We start from the raw sequence: 23,489 nt of genomic DNA on the forward strand, positions 1-23,489 counted from the left end.
CTGATTCTTGAGCATGTCATTAATTTTGCAAAACATGTTGGAACTCATTGCCGCACTCCCTCAAGAACAGGATGGGACTGGAGCGGTGGAAGCCTGCCACCTGTCGCAGGATATCTACATCTGAAATCTCTGAAAGTTAAAGCAGAACAAAACTGCCACCAACAGGCAGCGATTGAAGCATCTAAGATGTGGCTGGCCCACCCACCACTTACCAGCACCTCGGACAGAGCAGCTAATAAGAAGACCAGTTTACTCGGAGCCATGAGTTCCTGTTCCAGAGCAGGCGAGAAGGGGGGCAGTCTCGGGGACTACTGGCTACAGATGCCAAAGCAACACCAGGGCAGTTGTCGTGTGTGCTGTGTGCACGTGAAAGGACGCACCTGTCACACTGGACTCGTGTCCTACCCCAGGCAGTGTCTGCTTCCTTCCTGAGGCCACCTTCGGGAATCCCTGAGAACATCGCCACCCCCTCTAATCTCTCCCCTCCTCAAAGCGTCCACATCTGGCGCTTTGTTACATCAGAAGGGTTCTGCTGCTAGCAACAGGGGATGGAAATAATGGGGACGAAAACACTCCCCAAAGTCAAGAGGTGGACAGTCCATAGCAGTCCATGAAGTCCTCAGACATGCAGGTTTCTTTCGTCTTAGTACTCCACAGAGGAGACATCTATCTCGAGGTACCACATGGTCCAAGATGGCTGTTCTGACCTAAGGTGCCACAACAATTTTAGCCAAAAGGATAAAAGCAAAGACAAAAAGAAAAGTGGGGAGCAGGGGTCACACAGTAATCTTTATTGTCCTCAGAGGAAAATTCCCAAAAGCTGCTCTTGGCTGATTGGGATTATGTTGTTTTGGTCAGAACTCAGTCATGTGGCCACATCTAGCTGCAAAGGAGGCTGGACAACATAGTTTATTCTGACCCCCCAGGTGCCCATGTAAAACTCTGGTTCCAGTATTATTGAAGAAAGGGAGAAGAGAAAATGGGGAATGAGCAGCAGAATCTATCACTAATAAATACCAATGCAATGTTAACTGTCCGGCCTGTGGGGACATATGGGCTGGGCTGGCCTAGGCACTTGGTAGCTAAAAAGTAAACTCAGCCAGTCCCTATTCAAGGTGCCAAATAATCCTTGTTACTGACATCAGATTTAATAAGACCTTAATAAGAATTTTGACTCATTCCACTCGGTCTGGAGAACTAGCTGCCAAGAACAGTGGAATCTTCTTTGCACTATTGTCTTCAGAAATTCCTTAACTCCTATTAACTTCTGGCCCTCACACTTAGCATAATTTTAAGGTTGGCTTTACTTGAAAGCAAAACCATCCTGTGAGCTAGACGGCCTATGGAAACAGCAGGTCCCCCGAGAACAAAGGGTCCATGGAATCATCAGTGATGACATCATGGCACAGACATGTGTTTTCCCTAGTGAGTCATTTACTCCACCAAAACTTCATTTCATCTTTCCTATCACGGAGGGCATTGCAAGGATTACATGACATCTTTTTTTATAAAGAAACATTATGCTGGCACACAAAAAAGGCAAAACAAATGCAGTTATAAATAGAAAGAATATAGGAAGTTTTCCAGGAAAATGTAGGCGTTTTATAAATGACTATGTCTGAACTTCTGTGAAAAGATGCTTGTATTAGAGACAGTGAAAGAGTCACAGAAGGATCTCTACACCCCCTCAGATATTAAGAAGGTTCCTAGCATCTCAGATTGATGAGATGTTTATCACAATGTAATTGAAGTTCATTGCAATGTAATTTGAGTGGTCTTTGACATGTCACACAACCTGAAACTGAAGGCACATCTCAGTCATGTCTAAAACCTTACAACTGTGTTCTCTGGGCCTGAGATGGACTGTGGTAGGAAAGTATCACAGACTGCTACTCTAAAGCACACAGGATGTTCTAAAGGGGCAGGAAAAGAGATTAAATGGATCTGAGAGAGGGAACCATTGAAGTGGTAGTTATAGAGCAAAAATCAAAAGAAGGTTCAATGGAAGAGAATTTAGGGTGGAACTGACCAATTCAAAGACACTCATGGGTGTGTGTGTGGTGTGTGGCATCTTTGGCTCAGGTCATGATCTCACGGTCCCTGAGGTCCCATAGCTCAGAGGGGAGTCAGCTTCTCCCTCTCCTTCTCCTCTGTCCCTCCTCTGCTGCTTGTATTTTTTTGTTCTCTCCCTCAAATGAATAAATAAAATCTTTTTTAAAAATTAAAAAAAAAAGACACTCATGCAGTATATATTGAACTTACCAGTACGTCTCAGTGCAATGCCCACAATAATCATTTGAGACAGATGGAGCTACTATTATTTCCTCAGCATCTCGGACAGAGGAGAAAAAATCTGACGTTTAAATAAAAGGTTTCAGGATTTGCTTAAAGCCATGTGACTAGGAAGCGGCACAGCTGGTTCTCAAACCCCTATCTGCTGCCCCAGCTGACAGAAGAGTCCAACAGCCAGCCAGCTCCAGTCTCCTTCCAGCCTAGTGGTTGGCCATTTGCTGTGTGTGTCCCTCATCCTGGAGCTCTGCTCTTCCTGTCTTTGGCTCATCCCCAGACTCAGACTCTCAGTCCTCTGAATGGCTCTCCCACTCAACTCACAGAGAGGGCTTTGGAAACTGGTCCTCATAAATCTTGATGAAGTGATCCTATCAGATCAGCTTCCCAAGGACTAGGAATTCCAACAAAATATTTGGGGGACAATGACACTGCAAGGAAGGAATTTTAAGACCAAGGAAGGAATTTCAGTGACACTGCAAGATCACATAGTAGGTCACAAACCAGGGCTCAACTGATACCAAAAGGTTGAGATTATTTATTCCCTGTGTATTCTCAGACCACAATGCTTTGAAACTGGAACTCAACCACAAGAAAAAGTTTAGAAGGAATTCAAACACTTGGAAACTAAAGACCAACCTGCTCAAGAATGTTTGAATCAACCAGGGAATCAAAGAAGGACTTATACAATTCATGTAAACCAAGGAGAATGAAGACACATTGGTCCAATCCTATGGGACATGGCAAAGTTGGTCCTAAGAGGGAAATACATAACCATCCAAGCCTCACAAAAAAAAAAAAAAATCTGAAAAATCCTGAATACACCAGCTCTCTTTGTACCTTAAAGAACTGGAAAATCAACAACAAATTAAGCCAACCTGATGCACAAGAAGGGAAATAATCAAGATTAGAGCAGAGACTAATGAGTTAGGAACTAGAAATACAGTAGAACCCATCAATGAAATTAGAAGCTGGTTCTTTGAAAGAATCAATGAAATCAATAAACCACTGACCAAACTAATCAAAAAGAAAAGAGATGGGGGCAAATTAACAAAATTTTAAATGAAAGGGGAGAGATCATGACTAAAACCAAGGAAATAGAAACAATCATGAGAAATTATTATCAACAGCTATATGCCAATAAGTTAAGCAACCTAGAAGAAATGGATGCATTCCTGGGAACCTATAAACTTTCAAGACTGAAACAGGAAGAAATTGACAAACTGAATAGACCAGTACCTAGTAACAAGATTGTAGCAGTGATTAAAAACCTCCCAAAAAACAAGAGTCCAGAACCTGATGGATTCCCTGGGGAATTATACCAAACATTCAAAGAAGAAATAGTACCTATTCTCCTGAAGCTGTTTCAGAAAGAAAAGAAAAGAAACAGAAGGAAAACTTTCAGACTCTTTCTATGAAACCAGCTTTACCCTGATCCCCAAACCAGTCAAAGACCCCATCAAAAAGTAGAATTTCAGACCAATATCCCTGATGAGTATGGAGCCAAGATTGTCAACAAGATCCTAGCTAATAGGATCCAATAGAACATTAAAAAGCTTATCCACCATGACCAAGTGGGATTTATCCCTCGAATGCAAGGGTGGTTCAACATTTGCAAATCAATCAATGTGATAGAACAAATCGGTAAGAAAAGAGAAAAGAATCACATGGTCCTCTCAATCAATGCGGAAAAAGCATTTGACAAGATACAGCATCCGTTCCTGATTAAAACTCTTCAAATTATAGGGATAGAGGGAACATTCCTCAACTTCATAAAATCTATCTATGAAAAACCCACAGTGAATATCATTCTCAATGGGGAAGAGCTGACAGCCTTCCCTTTGAAATCAGGAACACAACAAGGATGCCCACTCTCTCCACTGTTGTTCAAAATAGTACCAGAAGTCCTAGCAATAACAAGCAGACAACAAAAAGAAATAAAAGGTATTCAAATTGGCAAAGAAGAAGTCAAACTCTCTCTATTCACAGACGCCATGATACTTTATATGGAAAACCCAAAAGACTCCACCCCCAAACTACTAGAACTCATACAGTAATTCAGGAATGTGGCAGGTTACAAAATCAATGCACAGAAATCAGTTGCTTTCTTATACATTAACAATAAAAATTGTTAGTTTATTATTAGTGTATAAGAAAGGGAAATTAGAGAATCAATTCCATTTACTATAGCACCTTGAACCATAAGATAGCTGTGAATAAACCTAACCAAAGAGGTAAAGGATCTGTACTCAAGGAACTACAGAACACTCATGAAAGAAATTGAAGAAGAAACAAAAAGATGGAAAATCATTCCATGCGCATGGATCAGAAGAATGAACATTGTTAAAATGTCTGTATTGCCCAGAGCAATCTATACTTTCAATGCCATCCTGATCAAAATTCCACCGACATTTTTCTAAATGCTCTAACAAACAATCCTAAAATTTATATGGAACCAGAAGAGACCCGAATTGCTAAGGAAATGTTGAAAAAAAGAAAAAAAACGTGGGGGCATCATGTTGCCTGATTTCAAGCTTTACTACAAAGCTGTGATCACCAAGACAGCATGGTACTGGCACAAAAACAGACATATAGACCAGTGGCACAGAGTAGAGAGCCCAGATGCAGACCCACAGCTCTATGGTCAACTAATCTTCGACAAAGCAGGAAAAAATATACAGTGGAAAAAGACAGTCTCTTCAATAAATGATGTTGGAAAAATTGGACAGCTATGTATATAAGATGAAGCTTGACCATTCTCTTATACCATACACAAAGATTAGCTCCAAATGGATAAAAGACCTCAATGTGAATCAGGAATCATCTCTTTGACATTGGCCACAGCAACCTCTTTCAAGACATGTCTCCAAAGGCAGAGGAAATAAAAGTGAAAATTCAACTAGGAAGTTCATCTTTGGCTTTACTTCAGCCAGTATTTATAATGAATTAACCAAGGATAATTTTCTTAAATATATCTGCTAACCTATAAATTCACCATATGTATTATAACATTATTCTTCTTTCACATCAAAACCTATGAATAGGGATGCCTGGGTGGCTCAGTGGGTTAAAGCCTCTGCCTTCAGCTCAGGTCGTGATTCCAGGGTCCTGGGATGGAGCCCCGCATCAAGCTCTCTGCTCAGCAGGGAGCCTGCTTCCTTTCCTCTCTCTCTCTCTCTCTCTGCCTGCCTCTCTGCCTACTTGTGATCTCTCTCTGTCAAATAAATAAATAAAATCTTAAAAAAAAAACTATGAACATGTTTAGTGTTTTTAATCAATATTCATCTATTTTCTAATAAGTATTAGTGTGGTTTTAAAAGGAAGAAGGGGGCACCTAGGTGGTTCAGTGGGTTAAGCCTCTGCCTTCAGCTCAGGTCATGATCTCAGGGTCCTGGGATCAAATCCAGCATTGGGGTCTCTGCTTGGCAGGGAGCCTGCTTCCTCCTCTCTCTCTGCCTGTCTCTCTGCCTGCTTGTGCTCTCTCTCTCTGTCAAATAAATAAATAAAATCTTTAAAAAATTGGAAGAAGGGAAAGAATTGACAAGCCATTTTGCAATCAGAAGCAATTACAAAGAAAATACCTAAGTAGTAGTTTTCATGGGTGTGTAACTTAGGCAGACACACAGAGAAGAACCTCACACTTGGTTTCATGCTCTGTTGTGGTTGTCTTGTAAATGTTAGTCATTTAACGTAAAGCCCTACACTTTCATTTTCTATTGGGTCCTGCAAATTATGCAGTTGGGCCTACAAAAAATGGCGTGCTCAGAGAAAGAACACAAGTATGCCTTTCTGGAAGAAAAATCCGAATTACTCTATTTTTATTCTCTTAAAGTCTTGACTTTTTCTCTTTTCTTTTTTTCCTACAGTTTTTACTTTTTGGATCCCTAGAGACCAAAAGCAAAATTAATATGAATAATGATTGAGTTTAATACTTAAAATACATAGTTTAGAAAAGGGAAGGTTATATAGGGGTGAATTCTTTTCTAGAGTTTTAAATATTTTTTTCTCTTTTATTTTAATAAGTCATTATGCAACATTTTCTTTAGCCCAGATATGGGTGTGAAGTCTAGAAGGTATATACATAGAAATAGTTTTCTCTGATGTTAAAAATTAGACTTTTTTGTGTCTGTGTCATGTTTTAGCTCCATTAAGAAGACTTTTGAAAAACAATTTAAAATTTAAACATAGATTTATTATGTCATACCTCTGACCATATAGGTTTTAGAAATAATGTATTAAAGTTAAATTTCTATATTATTCGTTTGCTCTTAGGAAAGAAGGATCTTGGCTTTATCTAGACTACAATTTTTTTATAATTATCTTTCTAAACTAATTTAGTCCTAGTGTTATAAGATCAAAGGCCAGTGTATGTACATGAGCTAATTTGCTATCTATCCCAATGGGTAGGTGAGAGAAAATTACCCACCTGTGGCCTCAGTCTTTTAAGAATGCTGGTTAAGTTAGAATGGCCAAAATTAACAAGACAGGAAACAACATGTGTTGGAGGGGATGTGGAGAAAGGGGAACCCTCTTCCACTGTTGGTGGGAATGCAAGTTGGTGCAGCCTCTTTGGAGAACAGTGTGGAGATTCCTCAAGAATAGAACTTCCCTATGACCCTGCCATTGCACTCCTGAGTATTTACCCCAAAGATACAGATGTAGTGAAAAGAAGGGCCATCTGTACCCCAATGTTTATAGCAGCAATGGCCACGGTCACCAAACTATGGAAAGAACCAAGATGCCCTTCAATGGACGAATGGATAAGGAAAATGTGGTCCATCTACACTATGGAGTATTATGCCTCCATCAGAAAAGATGAATACCCAACTTTTATAGCAACATGGACAGGACTGGAAGAGATTATGCTGAGTGAAATAAGTCAACAGAGAGAGTCAATTATCATATGGTTTCACTTATTTGTGGAGCATAACAAATAGCATGGAGGACATGGGGAGTTAGGAGAAGGGAGTTGGGGGAAATTGGAAGGGGAGGTGAATCATGAGAGACTATGGACTCTAAAAAACAATCTGAGGGATTTGAAGGGGTGGTGGGGTGGGAGGTTGGGGTACCAGGTGGTGGGTATTATAGAGGGCACGGATTGCATGGAGCACTGGGTGTGGTGAAAAAATAATGAATACTGTTATGCTGAAAATAAATTTAATTAAAAAAAATTAAAAAAAATAAAAATGAAAGAGAAGTTTTAAAAAAAAGAATGCTGGTTTAAAAAAAAAAGCAGATTAGTTAACAAAGTATGAGAGACTGTGGACTCTGAGAAACAAACTAAGGGTTTTTGGAGGGGAGAGGGTGGGGGGTTGGGTGATCCTCGTGGTGGTATTAAGGAGGACACATACTGCATGGAGCACTGGGTGTGGTACATAAACAATGAATCTTGGAACACTGAAAAAAATAAAATAAAAAGAAGTGAGAAAAAAAATACTTCACTGTGTTAAAAAAAAAGAAATAAAACAGAATGCAGTTATAACAGTTTCAATAAACTTTTGCTATTTAATGGGGAGAAAAAGTAGCTGATGGTATCCACTGAAAAATTGCCAACACCAAAGCTCACATTTTAATTATATTCAGTAATCAGGATTTGAGGACTTTCAGGTTTCTCTGAAAATCAGAACTCTGATTACTCTTGAAACACATACAGGGAACATAAGTTCCAAACATGGTGGCCTGTGCTATATATGGGCTATCCTATTTTACCTAAGAGTAAGAATTTTTTTCCCTTAAATTGGAGAGCTATGAATAGAAGAATGAAGCTTGACCATTCTCTTATACCATACACAAAGATAGACTCAAAATGGATAAAAGACATCAATGTGAGGCAGGAGTCTATCAAAATCCTAGAAGAGAACATAGGCAGTAACCTCTTCAACATAGGCCACAGAAACTTCTTTCAAGACATGTCTCCAAAGGTAAAGGAAACAAAAGTGAAAATGAACTTTTGGGACTTCATCAAGATCAAAAGCTTCTGCGCAGCAAAACAAACAGTCAATAAAACAAAGAAGCAACCCATGGAATAGTAGAAGATATTCGCAAATGGAAATACAGACAAAGAGCTGATACCCTTGATCTATAAAGAGTTCATCAAATTCAACACACACAAAACAGATAATCACGTCCAAAAATGGGCAGAAGGCATGAACAGACACGTCTCCAAAGAAGACATACAAATGGCTAACAGACACATGAAAAAATGTTCATCATCATTAGCCATCAGGGAGATTCAAATCAAAACCACACTGAGATACCACCTTATACCAGTTAGAATGGCCAATATCAACAACACAGTAAACAACAAGTGTTGGAGAGGATGCAGAGAAAGGGAAACCCTCTTACAGTGTTGGTGGGAATGCAAGTTGGTACAGCCACTTTGGAAAACAGTGTGGAGATTCCGTAAAAAATTAAAAATAGAGCTACCCTATGACCCTGCAATTGCACTACTGGGTATTTACCCAAAAGATACAGACATAGTGAACAGAGGGCCATCTGTACCCCAATGTTCATAGCAGCAGTGACCAAGTTGCCAAACTGTGGGAAGAGCCAAGAAGCCCTTCAACAGACAAATGGATAAAGAAGATATGGTCCATATATACAATGGAATGCTATGTTTCTATCAGAAAGGATAAATACCCAACTTTTCTATCAACATGGATGGGATTGGAGGAGATTATGCTGAGTGAAGTAAGTTGAGCAGAGAGAGTCAGTTGTCATATGGTTCACTTATTTGTGAAACTTAAGGAATAACATGAAGGACATTAGGAGAAGTAAAGGAAAAGTGAATTGGGGAAAATCGGAGTGGGAGAAAAACCATGAGAGACTGTGGACTCTGAGAAATAAACTGAGGGTTTGGGAGGGGAGGGGATGGGGGGTTAGGTGAGTCTAGTGGTGGGTATTAAGGAGGGCATGTATTGCATGGAGCACTGGGTGTGGTGTATAAACAACAAATCTTGGAACAGTGAAAAATAAAATTAAACTAAAAAAAAGAATTTTCCCCATGTTTTTGAAAAAAACTTTGCTTCTCTATCATGTATGACTACTTAGCAGATTTTTACTTAAAGGTTAAAAATGCACAGGGTGTTTTTCAAGATATTCTACCTGAATATGGTAAACCTGTCCCCTAAGGTTACTTCAACAGCAGTTTCCCCTAACATAACAGAGGTTAAACTACTAAAATCATTTATGTTAGGAAACATGTGCTTGGGAAACATAAGGAATAGTGTGTGTAGGAGTGTAGGAGTGTAGGTGACCAAAAGAGTTTCTCATTTAGCATGTCCTCCAAGGCTCTATTCACTCTTTAAGTCAAACACAGTTTTTAGTCAAAGCCAAGACTGTTCATTTTACAAAAAAAGATGACAATAAAGTTAATGATATTTTAATATAAATTATGTGCTAGTGATATAAACCAAGAAGTTACCATCTGTGTTAGGAAAGTCAGACCTGAAGGGAAAATAATTCAGCTTATGTATGAGTAGTCTCTAGAGGAAGCATAAATGAAGATCATCAGACCGACCAGGTGATCTTGGAGTCCGTTCCATTTATACTTGATTTGTTACTACTTGACATCACATTTGAATAATCAAGTTCCATAACAAGCTTTTAAGTGACTAAATTTTTGATGTTGTTATCATTTTACCTACATCTTCAAACAAGAGAATTAACACTAAAGTAGTATGTTGCCCATTTATGTGACACGTGATTTCATTTTTCATATCTGTTATATTACTAAATATTTTAATATTATCAAAGAACAAATAAAGAGTAAATATTAAAATAGAAAGGCATAAATTTAAGGGCTGTCATAGATTTCTGAAAATGACACTGAGGTATTACGATTTTTGTAGAAATCTATTTTCTTTATTCCTTCTGTTGGAGGCAGGTGATATTAATCCTGTGCTGACTTGGTGCCAATAAATGGGAGGTGTGGGCAAGGTTCCTCACAAGGAGGCCAGGGAGTGTCAATAAGGGAATGTGGTTGGAATTAGGAAAATGTGAAACCTAAGTATCTAAATCATGCTTTTAAAATACCAGTCCCTTATCTCTTTGCCTCAGGGTTCATATGAATACAAAGGCAGTCCGAAAATCTGAAATTAGTAAGTGGGGGGTGATATCATTATCTAGTAACAAAGAGAAAATAGACTTAATGAGGTTGGTTGCATGCACAATCTTTCTGATTATTTGAAATTCTAATACTAAATACATCACTTGAGAAACTCCATTTTAAGCTAAGTAATTTGGGGGTCCTAAGATCCATTTACATGCCCTGAGCACTCTTTACTCTCCTTATAGTGATGATTACAGTATTTCTTTCTCATTTCTAATTTTTATTGCTAGTATTTTAAGTTCTCTAAGGGCAGTGGCAAATCTTTCTTGATAAGTAGCATATGTCTATTGTGCAAAAAATGCTGGGCACTCAAGAAATGTTTGATGAGTGAAATTAGGAACACAGAGGGCGCCTGGGTGGCTCAGTGGGTTAAAGCCTCTGCCTTCGACTTAGTTCATGATCCCAGGGTCCTTGGATCGAGCCCCACATGGGGTGCTCTGCTCGGCGAGGAGCCTGCTTCCTCCTCTCCCTCTCTCTCTGCCTCCCTCTCCGCCTACTCATGATATCTCTCTCTGTCAAATAAATAAATAAAATCTTAAAAAAAAAAGAAATTAGGAACACAATTGTCTTAGTTGACTAAAGTTTAGTCAAATAGTTGTTTGCTGAGCACCTGAGAAAGGTTGAGATAACAAAGATCAATCAAGCAGGGCACTGCCATAAAAAGCACACACATTGAGAGTCTATGGTGCTCTGTACCTAATGGTCCATTAGGCTCCAAGTCTGTATAAGATGTTATGGGAAGCAAATAATCCATTATATACATTTAAAAAAGAAAAAGATGCTACAGGAGCACAGAATCAGTCGAACTCGGCCAGCAAGCTCCAAGACTTTTGTCTAAACCAAATCCTAAAATTAAACCAAGGTTTGCCAGGAAAATAAAGACGTTAAAAGCATTTTTGACCAAAGGAACAGAATATGAAATTTCAAAAGCATGAGAAAACATGATGTATGGGGAAAAATTAAGCCATTGATTATTTTTTTAATCAAACAATAGTTCAAAGTCACTTTTGTTAAATGTTTCTAATTAGAAGTGTTATAAGACTATGGTATCCAATTTTACACGTAAGTTAATTTTTACCAAGAAAAAGTATCAGAACATGAAATAGAAGTTGTACCATTTGTGGCTATTTGGACTCAGCATAACATAGCAGAATGCAAACAATGGCTCTAAGTATAAAATATGCAGTCTCAGAGGAGCTCTCAAGAAGAAAATATACATTATGGTTAATATATAAAATATAAGTTTTTGTATTTTTTCTAACTATGATCAAGGAGGAATAAGTTACTTTCCTATGTAGCTCATCTATATTCCTTTAAAAAAAAGTCCTTAAATATATTCTTATTATATGGAATTTTTTCCCTAGTAGATTATATATTACTGTGTACATATCATATTGGGCACTGAATAACTAACTCATCATTAGAGAAATATTTGGAACATTACGATGAGGGTAATTTTTAGAGTTGCTTCTACCCTAGCCTCTTTATAAACTTTAGAAATAAAGAAAGAACAGTTGTTATTCTAAAATCTACTTAATGTTCTGCTTTAGATATCATGAAATTCTTCATTTTTAAATAAGGGCCCTGCATTTTCATGTTACATTCTGTCAAATTATGACAGACAATTTATGTAGTCAATCTTGCTTAATTATCTTTTTTGCTTAATACAGAGAATTGTTATTTGTTTTTGTTTTGTGATTAGGAAGATTCAATGGCTTTCACAATAGAAAAATATCTCTCCCAACTCTCTCTCTCTCCATTTGTAGATATAGATAGATTTCCACTGACCACCATGGCACAACTAGAAATTATCATGACAATTCAAAGTTATCAATAGATTCCCTGATATTGAAATTAAAAGCCTGACTTGAAAGAAAAGTGTTAGAGTTTAATATGAGTTGGTCTAAAAATGAGAGAAGGATTTTTTTTTCTTTTCTGAAACCTCAGTCAACACAACTAGCTCTCATGAGAAATAGTTACACATTTAAATCCCAAATATATTTTTAGAGAAAATTCCACATTTACGTAGCATGATAGAAGCTGTAATAGGTTAACTCTTCTTGCAGAAGAGTCTTCTTTAGTTTCTTGCAGAAACTAAAACAAGTAAGTTTTTTTTTTTAAAGATGTTTAAATCTACCAAAAAAAAAAAAAAAAAAAAAGGCAGCTGGGATTTAAGGAGTGTCACGATCGTGGAAATAAAATTAAATGAACTGCAAAGTCCTTACATAATCTCATCTTGAAATAAATACTACTTGCATTGGAGGAGATCCTGAGAATGTTAAAACAGACACCAACGAGGCTATTGCACTAATCAGGGTTTCCAGAATATACACAGTGAAGACAAAAATTGGTTTCACAACTGACAAGACTGAGGGGTTAAGTTTAAAATTCAGGCTTTTATGTGAGACCTTGAAAGAGGTAAATGCTAGAAGGGAAAAAAAAAAAAAAAACAGGCAGACAAACCTAAGCTGGAGTAAGATGATCTGACTATTCTCCATTTTCTATAGGAAGAAAATTAAATGCAGTGTGGAGAAACAAAACAACATCTCGAGCCTTTGCTATTGTTCATGTACATTGCATTCAGTAAAAACTGTCCTAGGAAGAAATAAGACCAAGTTACAAAAATCAAGATGAGCAAAGATAAACCAATAAAGCTGCAAGTGATCCAAACATGGAGTTTTGAAAAATGAACTTCAACTACATTTTTATTAAAATAGATTTTAAAAAGATGGATAATTTCACCAAGGAAATAACATATATTTGCTTAAAAAAAGCAAATACTCCTAAACATTAAAAATGTAGTATCTACAAATAGATGTTGAAGATATAATGGAAGAGAGGATTAGGGAATTCAAAGCCTGATAATCAGAAGACAGCCAGGTAGAAATATAAAGATAACAGAGATTACAGTAAAGTCTGAAAGAAACACTTGGACATGGTATAGAGATTCAAAAAGTGTGTAACTACAGTTCCAAAATAGAGAAGATGAGAGAATGGATGTCTTAAGAAATGCAAGCTGAAAACTTTCCAAAATGTATGAAACATCAATCCACAATTTCAAAAATGAGTATGAGCACACAGTAGTATAAATATAAAGACAAAGCACAGACAGGCATATACAATTAAAACTCTGAAACCCATGAAAGAAATACTGAAAGCAATAAAGAAAATTAAGCCAATTTCCTTCAAACAAGTAACTCTAAGTTTAAAAATGTACTTTGAATATAAATTTCCATGTTATATTAATTAATTTTTCTTGCTCTCCCCCCATTACACTTTTGTTCTAATGGTTCTCAGAAATCTGTCACAGATTTTTGATTGGGTTGTTTCCATTTAAAAGTACTTATTTTAAAAACTAGTGACCTGAAATTGCTGCACACACACTAAACAAATGGTCCGCAAAAATTCCTCTCTTTCCCAAGGTTTTATGATGCACTGTTATCATTAACCAGCCTTTTACTATTAAATGGCCAACTGACACAGCAGTTCTAAGCTGTTCTCTCACCACTGATTAAGACTAGGGTGGCAGGTATTGGGGATAATACACATCTAGTTTCTCAACCTCTGGACAGACCTGGGGACCTTGCCAGCTCCAGCTACCTTCCACAGCTATGATGACACCCACAAGCAACTGTCTCATGTCGCCAACAACAAAACGGCCCAGAGGAGAATAGTACCAGAAACTCAACACACATAGGCTTGCCAGGAATCCTATCAACAATGGCAGCATCTGGGGCGCCTGGGTGGCTCAGTGGGTTAAGCCGCTGCCTTCAGCTCGGGTCATGATCTCAGGGTCCTGGGATCGAGTCCCATATTGGGCTCTCTGCTCAGCAGGGGGCCTACTTCCCTTCCTGTCTCTCTGCCTGCCTCTCTGCCTGCTTGTGATCTCTGTCTGTCAAATAAATAAATAAATAATCTTTAAAAAAAAAAAAAAACAATGGCAGCATCACCAGATTTCAAGAACGTGGGGCCATCTTCAGCCTTTTTTCTAGAACAATGAACAATCTTCTCCTTCAGCTCAGCAAACTTGCCAGCAATGTGAGCTATGTGACAATCCAGTGCAGGTGCTTATCTGGCACTGATTTGGCTTGGAGAGTTCAGGATAATCCAATGAGCCATGAATCCCACTGCTTCCATCAGGGGGTCATTTTTGCTGTCACCAGCCACATCGCCACAAGGAACACCTTTGACAGATGTGTTCTTGCCATTGAAGCCCATGCTACCCCTAAGTAGAGCCTCACTCAAAGCTTCATGGTGCATTTCAACAGACTTTACTTCAGTTGTAACACTGACTGGAGCAAAGGTGACCAGTTTTAAGAACACCAGTCTCCCTTCAGGGACACTACTAATATCACCAATCACATAGACGTCCTAAAGAACTAGATGCAAGTGTTCGTCAGCTGGATGAGTTGGTAGTAAAGTACAATCCAGAGTTTCTGACAGTACGGTTCCACTGGCATTGCCATCCTTCTGGGTGACTCCATCCTTGGAAACAAGTCACGTTAGCACTGAGCTGCAGTATGTTGTATTCCAACCAGAAACTGGGACAAATGCTACTATATCAAGGATGTAGCCAATTTTCTTAACGTAGGTGCTGACTTCCTTAATGATTTTATCATACCTCTTCCGGCTTTTGGGTTGTTCAGTGAAATCCATTTTGTTAACACCAACAATTAGTTGTTTCACACCTGGTCTGTAAGCCAGAAGGGCATGCTGAGAGTCTGCATATTCTTGGAGATGCCTTCTTCAAATTCCCCAGCACCAGCAGCAAAAATCAGGACAGCACAGTCAGCCAAAAAGACAATATTTTAGATGGGGATAGATATCAAGGAGTAGAATCCTGCAAGAAAGAGACTATGAAGTGAAAAGAGGTTATTATTTAAACATTTTGAGAAAATATTTCATAAGGAAGCCATGTGGACATCTGGGGGGAACATTTTCCAGGCTAAGGAACAGACTGAACAAAGGACATGCGTGGACATATGCTTGATGTGTGAGCAAGAGTAGGTGGTCATGGCTGAATAAGCAAGTATAATGAAGCATAAGAAGGGACAATTCATGAAGGTCTCATTGTACTGTATTCAGAATTTGGGCTTTTTAAATAGAATGAGAGTCAAAGCCATTGGATAATTTTAAGGCAAGGAGGGACATGATCTGATTTAACGTTTTGATCAAAGGACTCCGGTTGCTGTGCTGCTAATAGGTTATATGAAGTCAAGGGCAGAAGCTGGAAGACCTGTTTGAAGATGTGTTTTCTACCACCTTCTGACTTCCAAAGTAACTGCCGTGAGGCCTATTATCATGATTCTCATTTCTTTGAGATAACAGGTCTCTCTTTAAGGGCTTTTCAAAAAATCAGAATGGCTAACATGGAAAAGAAGAAAAATACAGAATTTGGAGAAAATATGGATCAAGTGGAACTCGTGCACTGCTAATGGGGAAGGAAAGTGGGATAACCACTTTAGAAAATTGTTTGGCTGGGGACGCCTGGGTGGCTCAGTGGGTTAAGCCACTGCCTTCGGCTCAGGTCATGATCTCAGGGTCCTGGGATCGAGTTCCACATTGAGCTCTCTGCTCAGCAGGGGGCCTTCTTCCCTTCCTCTCTCTCTGCCTGCCTCTCTGCCTACTTGTTATCTCTCTCTGTCAAATAAATAAAGAAAATCTTTTAAAAAAAAAGAAAAAGAAAATTGTTTGGCTGTATCTGTCAAAGCTTAACAGATGCCTTCCCTAGGACTTAGCAGTCCCTCTTCCAAATATATACCCAATATAGATGTATACACATGCTTATTAACATACATGTACCAAAAAATTCAGAGCAGCACAGTTCTAAATGGATCTGGACTGGAAATTGCCTAAATGCCCACCCAGAAGGGGAGGCATAAAAACATTTGGGTATATTAATACAATGGGGATGATGCAGCTGGAAGAATGAATGAAGTTTAACTTTATGTACCAATTACCTATCTCACCAATATAATGTTTTGTCTGTTTGTAATGCCTCCTTTATATGTTGAGTACTTCCTACTTTTTTATACTACAAGATGTTCCAAACTCATCTTGCTTTCTCCTTGCCATGCAATCAACCATTTCTGTATGGAATCTTGATTCTTTTGATTCTTTTAACTGAGAATAGATTTAAAAACCAACATCAAGAAGATCACTGTTTCTAGGATCTCTCCAAAGATGGATGTAGGAAGTAATGAGCTTTTATTGATACTACCCATTCAAACCAACACCTGGGGTTTATTCTAGTTTTTGCCTTTTTTTTTTTAACATCTAACTACATTCTCTAACAATTTAGTCTTGACTTTCATCATAATATATTAATTTGCTCAATTTTCGAATATATGTGGTGTCTGAACTCTTAAACTATAATCCTCTGAAAAATATCCAGATTACAGTAGCTGTGTAGGTTTTTTTCTTCTTTAATCTGTCCCAATTACTGTGATTTAAAAACATCTCTGTCAAATGAAGTTTTAGCTTGTGGACTTAAATTATACTTGGTCTGATAAATAGCATTGCCATCACACTTTCTTATGGTTTCTAGTTGCCTAATATAACTTTAGACATTCCTTAAAAATATGTCTTTAAAAAAATTTTTTGTCTTTTTAAAATCAGTTTATCCTCATCTTCCTCTTGAAATAACATAATCGCATCTTGTTTTGTGAGGAAATTCAGTATCTTTTTTTAAGAGGGAAACTACATTCGTTCCCGTTTATTTTTCTGCCAAATATTTTTGGCTTTATTTCTGTAACCATATTTTATAATTAGAGGTTTTATGTTTTAATTTCATGCTTCTTTATATGCTACAATCTCATTTTAACTAAAAAGTGTATTTTGGAAGGTTTGTATTTTTATTCTAGTTACTACCTTTGTACTTCTAAGTCATGAATGCCCTTAGTTCCCAGTTTCTATACTCAAACTTTTAATACCTGATTTGTCAGTTTTTAATGGGATCCTTTATTTCCTATCTTTGGCCTATCCCTCTGTCAAAGGCTAATATAATACTATACATCAATTTAAAAAGAATCAATGAGCTCATCCAAATTCCTTCTATCTCCGTTTTCCTCCCATTAAAAAAAGTTGTGCTATGTCGCCATTTATAGATTTTGTACATTAGTCATCTGTCCTCATCTCCGCTTTTCAGCATGAAATTTAAGTTGCATACATTAAAATGTTCAGTATCTGTCCGTTTGTTGAAGTTTCCCCAGGTATCTCTTGCTGTAATGGAGCTCATTCTAATTTTCCCAAGAAGGTCTCATTAGTAAAGAATTCCCTAAATCCATCTATGTTTAAAACTTTTTCTATAACCTTTTTATTTAAGAAATGTTTGACTAGATAGATAATCCTTGGTTCACACTTCCTTTTAATAATCTTTTGTGGATCCTGCTCCATTATGATCTTGTTCTGAATGTTGCTTTCCAAAATTGAATGTCAGTCTAATTTATTTTTGCCCTGTCAGTTATTTGATCTTTTTTGCTGAAGAACTCAATTATTTTTTTCATCTCTCTCTTCAAAGATTAATAGTTTTACTGGGATACTTCTAAGACCTAATCATTCTGAGAAAATTTTCTCCTATTTGCCCTCTAATTTGTAGATGCAGATCTTCATTCATTTTCAAAAGATACTTGAGATTCTTGTTTAAAATTTTAGTTATATTCCATTATTTCTCCCTGCCAAGAGGTACCTCTCTTTTTCCTTTTTCCTCTCAGATGCTCTGTGTCTCAAAGACAGCCACTTCGTATTGTAAGAAACTAAGTTTCTTCTGTGACAATCATGCTGTGACACTTCTGAAAGCTTTTTTTTTTTATTTTTTTTAAAGATTTTATTTATTTATTTGTCCGAGAGAGAGAAAGAGAGAGAACACAAGTAGGCAGAGTGGCAGACAGAGGCAGAGAGAGAAACAGGCTCTCCGCTGAGGAAGGAGCCCGATATGGGACTCAATCCCAGGACGCTGGGATCATAACCCGAGCTGAAGGCAGTGGCTTAACCGACTGAGCCACCCAGGCAACCCAGGAAGCTTTATTTTTTAAAAGTACTTTCACTATTACGCTTGTGCTACTTTTACTGGTGGTTTAAGATGAACTTTAGATCTATCACTAGATCCCCTGGTCTCTCTTCATAGCACATTCTCCTCCACCCCTTTCTCCCTCTTCCTTCCCTTTTCTCCTCCTTCTCTCTCTCTCTGCTCTGTTCAACACAAAGCGTTGCAGCAGGGCAGGATTAATATAGAGTGTACACCAGAATCTGGCAACTTCTCTTATTTTCCTTACTTTTACTTTTACAGTTTGGGCATTCTCCATTTTCAACTTGTGAAAGCTGAAGGCATGATTTTTAGTACATTCCCTTTTCTTTTCCTTTTTTTGTTTCTGGAGAAAATATTGGGAGATACAAACCTAGGTAGCTACCATTGTGTTATCCACCTGGAAACCTTTTAAATATATTATGTGATACAAAAGCAGATCTAGGTATAATTTCCTTTTTCCTCCTTCATACCAAAATGCAATCACTCTATGCATACTATGATGTATTCTCTTTAAAAATCTACATGTATCTTGAAAATCTTTCCATAGCAGTTTAGGTCTATTTATCATATACGATGTATATGTTGCTAAAAATTTTACATGATGCCAAATGGACCAATTGGGAGAAAAAGCAGAATTAGGAACAGTGTCACCAGTCAACACCAATTCCTAAGGAAAAATACTAGTATAGGTAAACATGGGAGATTTTCAAATAGTGGAGCACTGTACTAAATACATGACCTTACCTTAAAAAAAATTGTAAAGATAGCTCAACAGAGGGGATGTAAGTAAGAGCTAAAGATACTGAACTATGGACAGATTAGAGAAGACCACCCAATAGCATTTGTAAGTCAAAGCCTGTGACAAAAAAAAAATGTGGAGTAGAGTTGTGTCATGTATGTGTAGCACCCTGTTGCTTTTGGGGGACACTTTCTATGTCATTCAACTGCTGGTACTTGTTACCACAAAATATTAAAATGCTGGGAAGATTCTTATATCAACATACACTATCTGAAAGTGATACTCATTCCTCTATTTACTCATCACATGTGAACTTGTTTGTATTTCATCAATAGATTGTATTTAGTTGCATTTCACCCCTCCTTACACACAATTGAAATCCTGAATAGAATTTCAAAAAAATATCTTATGTCAGCTATTTTCAACCTCATTTATAGAGGTGACAGATGTGACTGTCTAAGTTTCTTATGTATACTCCAAATTATTCTTTTGTTTGGATTTTTTTTTTATTTCTGACCCTGGATTCAGTTTTTTGTTGTTGTTGTTGTTCCATTAATGACATGCTTTGCATCTTCTTAAACTGCATGGTCATCATCTCCCTCATTTTCTTTGGTTTTATAGGTTTTTACTTTTTGTTTGAAGCCAGTGACATTTTTATTGATATAAGCCATCTATTGATTATGAAATTCTCCTTAAATATTCCATGTGCAATTATTCTTTTAATTTACAAAACTATCAGTAAAAAGGAAAACACTGTCTTCCTTTTAAGGCCACTAGTTTATACATTCTGCTGAAAAGAAATAATTTTAAACCACTAAGACAGAACTCTCAATGTAACATTTTGGTTAACAATGTGAGAGTGGAACAACTTAGATTTGAATTTTGGTTTTGGCCTTTACTAGCTATGCAACTTTCAACAGGTAGCTTAACCTTTTTGCTTCAAATTTTACATGTATAGATTAGACAGATTAAATGTGAGTAGAGAGATTGACAAGGCTTTATAAACGCTACCTTTATAAATGTACTGCAGAAGATACATTCAATAACTCAGTTTTTTTCCTCTTTTCCAACCTGAAAGGATGTGTATTAGCATGACTCAACAGTTAGATAGAAAATAACCTTAAGGAGATAAATGAGGTAAGTTTGACCTTAGCATGGATCATTGCTCAAAAATGTTCTCATTTTTAATTTTTGCTGTGTAGAGTTTAAACTTTGGAGAAAAGGGGAGCTATGTTCAAACATGTCTACCATCTGTCAAAGAGTCAATTATAGCTGTCTTGGATGATGATGAATGCCTTCTATTACATAGTAAAAAAAGGTGAGTGTGAATATAACTTATGAATGTGACACTACAATTTTAAAGAAGAATTTTATAAACCTTTCTCATGTACTTCTGGTTATATATACATATATATATAGAACCTAGAATTCTACTGTTAATAATGTTAGCCAACCATGAACCTAAAATCATATTTGGGAAACTGGAGACAGCTGTGAAAGTCAAGGACTTCTTGAGTCAGCAACACTCTGTCACTTCATTGGATTGTTTTTCTCTTGAGACTAATACAGAGCTTAATGATTTTGTTTAGTCAGCCTGTGGTTCAAGGTTTCTTCTTTATCACACCCTTTCATATGATCCTTGAACACAGGAATAAGGATTAGAGTACTACCTAATTTGCTTTTTAAAAAGATATTTCAATGAGATGCTGACCTCAGTCTTTTGACCAAAGATTGAAATTCCTTAAAACTTTATCATCAGCAGTAATGGACAAACTTCAAAAACCTTAAACAGGTCTTAAACGGTTTTCACATCATTATCTATCTGTCCAAAGGATATTTATTTTTGAATATGGATTTTGCAAGTGAACTATTTCTCAGTGCCTTCTATGAAAAGTTTCTGTACACCCTAAGTGATAAAAGATCCTTACTTTAAAATGTTAAGCTTAAACTTGTGAGCCTGATTTTATTTAGAAGTTTATAATAAACTTCTTCTCAGAATGACTGGATTACCTAGTTGGGTATGTTTGTCTTCATAAAATCTCAACATACATATTCATAATGTAACTATTCTAATGTTAATAAAACCCTTGTAATTTTAGTAATTTTTCTTAACAGCTAGCATTTTAGATTGATATAAAATATGTACCTTTAATATAATTTAATCAAATTCTATCCTTTCGGGCACCTGGGTGGCTCAGTGGGTTAAAGCCTCTGCCTTGGGCTCAGGTCATGATCCCAGGGTCGGGATCGAGGCCCGCATCGGGCTCTCTGCTCAGTAGGAAGCCTGCTTCCTCCTCTCTCTCTGCCTGCCTCTCTGCCTACTTGTGATCTCTGTCTGTCAAATAAATAAATAATCCTAAAAAAAAAATTCTATCTTTTCCCAGTATAATATGCAAAAATTATACTGGCTTTCCTGCAAATATAGGTCTTTGGATTAGACACATGTTTAATTCTATGTAAGTCACACATTTCATACCTCATAAGTAGGTCAGGATACGTTTGAGATATGGATTGCTAATATAGGTAAATCATTTGAATTCATCTTTCATTCGTTCAACATATGTTTTCTATGCACTTCCTACATACCAGGCATGTTTTTAGGGTCTGCCGATATAGCAAAAGAAAATAAATGAAGAAATTTCCAACAGATGTGGAGCTTGCATTTTAGGAGTGGTGGGAGAAAAACAGTAAGTTACTACACACGCACATATAAGCATGAATGCGCTTAAACGATCACACACACACACACACACACACACACACACACACACACAGGCTGTAAGGAAGAAAACGGGAATAGGCTAGCAGTGTAGAAGACAGGAAACTAACAAATAGCTGCCGGGGCCTGGGAAATTAAGTGCGGGGTTTTGGAGCAGCTGGCTCCTAGCACGCCAAGGTGCTGCCTCCCAATTTCCCACTTCCTCCACAGGTACTTCTTCCACAAGGAGCGCCTCAGCTCCTCCTGTCCCTCCCCACCCGTCGTGGTATGGAAACATAAGGATTGCAGCAGAGGCCAAGTGTCTCCCCTGGGGCTGGCCCTTAGCAAGGCCCTGCGGTGTGGGCAGGAGCCCTCGGGCGGCCGCTGGGAGACTCAGGAGCTGGGAGCAGCAATGCTGTAAAGAAAGGAGGGGAGCGGGCCCAGGTGAGCAGGGGTCCAAACAAGGCCACGGGGCTGACCACAGAGTACTTCAAGAGAGCCGAGGACAACTGGCTAGCCCAGTGAGGGCGGAGCCTGCAGCCACCATCTACTTACTTCTCGGATTTAAACCCAGTTTGCGGAAGCCAGGATGTCATCCCTGGAACAACAGATGGAAGGGGGTCTTTGAATCCCCTGTCTTAAAGCTAGGGAAACAACTCTGGTTCTGATGAACTAGTGCTTCTCCCTCACTGCTGGAGAGAAATCTAGGTGCTGTTTTATGGGAAACTGTGGAATGTGCCCCTGGGTGCAAATTGCACAAAAGGGAAATGCTCCAGACCAGTAACTATAGCCTGGTGTTCTCTCTTCAGTTCCTGCTGCTGTTGATGGTCTGTTAATTCCTTCCTAGAACTACTCTGAATGGCTCTTGTCATCCTGGTGATTGTTGTTATCCGGGATACCGTGATTCTCTGCAACATCAGCACCATTTTCCTCCTGTTCTTCAACACCTTCCTCTTCCAGGCTGGCCTGGGCAACTCTGTATTCCAGAAGTTCAAAGGGATCGCCCTCCTCACAGTTGTGTTATTTCCCCTCAGCATCTTCCTTCATGCCTGGGTCATGACTTAACACTGGAAAAACTCCCAACTGCTTTGTCAGGAGAGAGGGACTTCAAACTCCGTTTGTATTCCGGAGACTAGCACAGCGGTGTTATAATGTTATTTCTGCAAACCGACAGCTGTGAGACTGGGGCGAGGGGGTCCCCGCTTCTACCAGGGCTCTTTATGCCTCACAAGTTCACCAAGGCCAAAGGTAACCAATTCTTGCCACATTGGTGGATGCCCTTCCTTCTTCACAGAGGCTACATTTGTGCCTCTGTGGGATGGGGGTTGGCCCTATGCACACAAAACAGTTTAACTTACCTAGGACAGGCTCAGGCCACTTGTGTTGAGCAGTTAAGACAATAGATCCTCCCTCTTGCGCATTAAAGTGTTTCTCAGCATAGATTTCAGTAGATAAGGGTCCCTAGCCTCCACCTCAGTTCCTCCCCCTTTCCTTCCTGCTCTCCACCCCTTTCCTCACACAAAGGTGGTAAAGAGTGACATTTAAAGCTCCTGACTGATCCCACCGAAGACATTTAGAATTTATACCCGATGCCTTTTTTCTTTATTTTTACATTTTAAAAATGGGAAAT

General features: G+C 38.1%; 2 pseudogenes; one reads left to right on the top strand and one right to left on the bottom strand.

The window, feature by feature from the left end:
• Window positions 1–518: 518 nt before the first annotated feature.
• Window positions 519–15,192, bottom strand: LOC116589389 (annotated as a pseudogene).
• Window positions 15,193–22,626: 7,434 nt separating this feature from the next.
• Window positions 22,627–23,212, top strand: LOC116589390 (annotated as a pseudogene).
• Window positions 23,213–23,489: the final 277 nt, after the last annotated feature.

The sequence above is a fragment of the Mustela erminea genome, chromosome 4, assembly GCF_009829155.1.
Source record: "Mustela erminea isolate mMusErm1 chromosome 4, mMusErm1.Pri, whole genome shotgun sequence".
Taxonomy (NCBI): domain Eukaryota; kingdom Metazoa; phylum Chordata; class Mammalia; order Carnivora; family Mustelidae; genus Mustela; species Mustela erminea.